The sequence below is a fragment of the Gastrolobium bilobum genome, unplaced genomic scaffold (assembly GCF_033153095.1).
Source record: "Gastrolobium bilobum isolate Gb01-03AN ecotype WA unplaced genomic scaffold, APGP_CSIRO_Gbil_v1 utg26694, whole genome shotgun sequence".
NCBI lineage: Eukaryota > Viridiplantae > Streptophyta > Magnoliopsida > Fabales > Fabaceae > Gastrolobium > Gastrolobium bilobum.
In genome coordinates this window covers 192,112-194,808 of record NW_026896717.1, presented here as the reverse complement: position 1 = coordinate 194,808, position 2,697 = coordinate 192,112, and positions in this window count along the sequence as shown.

Below are 2,697 nucleotides of genomic sequence, written 5' to 3'. Positions count from 1 at the left end.
TTTGATACCGGTGTCAAAGAATATGTTATCTCTCTATATATATATATATAGGTCAAATCATTTCTATAGCCATTTTACGTACAACAATGATAGTTGTATAGTTATGTTTTTCCATATTTAATGCTTTCACGTATATATATGGCAAATATTTGACTGTTGCCTGTACAACAGCTGTAAAATTGTAAACTTATTAATTACTATTAATTCCAATAAATGATAATCATTGATTGGCGAAAACCAACGGATATGATTTGGTGTCAAATTTCAAAATTTGACACCGATGTCAAAGAATCTTGTCACACACACACACATATATATATATATATATATATATATATGATTTTGATCATTTTATACCAGTGTAAGTTACATTCTTAATCTTGACCGTTGATCTTATTTATCTTCAATGGCCCTAATTTTTTTAGTAATGTGAGCCATTAAATACAAGTGAATCAAAGGTTAAGATTGAGTGTGAGACTTCTTACTCTTACGCAGATGTAAGAATATCTTGATATATATATATATATATATATATATATATATATATATATATAGGGGAGGTTTACATTTACAACTTTTTTTGTTTACAACTCTTACAACCTCAACTATGTCAAATGATCATATCTCTCTCTATATATATATAGAGAGATATGATCATTTGACACCGATGTCAAACTTTGAAATTTTACACCAAATTCTAATCGTTGATTTTTGTCAATAATTAGTTATCATTTATTAGGAATTAATAATTAATTAATAAGTTTGATTCCCAATAAATGTAACCGTTATTGGTGAAAATAAATGGTTAGGATTTCATATCAAATTTTAAAGTTTGACACCAGTATCAAAAGATGTTTGCCCTATACATATATATGTATATATATAGCTAGGATTAATTTCACCAGTATAAATAATAAATTTTAACCGTTGATTTCTGTGAATCAAAATGTCGTAATTTATTGTGTCACACTTATTAATTATTAAATTTTTAAAAATCATAATCGTTAGATACAATGAAACAACGGTTAAAATTTAGTGTAAGACATAGTATTCTTATATTAGTGTGTGTGTGTGTATATATATATATATATATGGTAATATGGATAAACTATTCTTATGTTACATGAGGTAAGTTTTTCTTCTTACATATCTTTCGATAATTGTGCAGCTTTTTTTAAAAAATTCGAATAAAAGCACTCATATAGTTTACCAAAAAAAGAAAGAAAGAAAAAGCACTCATATATTTATGTTGAACCAAAGAAGTTTATTGACATTTTAATCATTTATATTTTTACTCATTTTCAAAAGAAAAAATTATAATTCTGATGCATTTTAAACTTATAAACATACTCAAATATCTAAAAATAAATGAAATTTTTTTCAAATATTTTAATATAAAAATAAAAAATCACATATTATTATCCAATAAAGGATCAAACAAAAATATAATGATCGTGATACGGAACTTCAGGTTCTGTAAACGACACCTCTAACTATAAATTAAATCAAATTTTTCTGCTTTGTGCATAATTGAGATAATATTTGTGTTGTAGGTACATAACTTATGTAAGTCAATAAGCAATAAAATATTCAAATATGTCCATTATTATTATTATTTTGAAAAAAAAATTGGAATTTTTTTATGGGATCGAACCGGGTCACCGGTTTTCATGAAAACCGGCCGGGTCGCATCGGTTCTTATGCATGGCCAGTCCGTTACTTCAATCGGACCGGTTTATCGATTTTTGAGTCAGTCCGATTTTATCAAAATTGGTTATACCAAAAAAAAAAAAATACAAACCTTTTTCCCTATTTTTAATGGGGAATATTATTCTCATGTTACATAAGAGTAGTTCTCTCATGCTATAGAGTGAATCCAAATAGGGCCCACCAAACTCAATATGATCACAATGGGCTAGTTAAAATAATACAATTGGAATATTCATTAACCCAATTAATTTTAAAAACACAAAACTAATTAATTAATATTGGCCACATAAATAAAATTTTCCAACATTCTCCCACTTGAGCTATATTAATTAATTTGATATTATTTTGAAAATAAATTTATTTTAAAAAAGACTTTTTTTTTTTTTGATAACATTAAAAAAGACTTTATCGGGTTAATAACTAGAAATTATTTTACGTGGCCACGATTTAAAAAAATAATATTCCAATTCCAATTCCAGCATCTCAACACAATTCAATTCAACATAACCTTATCATAGGAACGTGGTGGTCAATATACCGAAAATATCATAGCATACAACCTTCCATACTCATATACAATAGGTATTACATCTACATGAATCATAAGCCTAGTAGTGTAGTAAGAATTAGTGCCAAAATGTGATCAACGATATAACACACTAATTCTTATCGGTCCTCAATATAATTTCTCAACAACATGAAATTACATTAATACAATTTCCAAGCAACATGAAATTACATTCCATAATGCAATTTCTCAACAATATGAAATTACATTACCGCAATTTCTAACATCATGAAATCGCCTTTTCAATCCAATTTCTTAACAACATGAAATTGAATTAACGCAATTTCCAAGCGACATGAAATTGCTCAAGTTAAATAAACCAACATGTCACAATACAACATAAGATCTCAAAAGTTGTGACATACAGACACCTTTAAGCTCATAACATGCTTAAAGATACTATTTCATACATATATTTC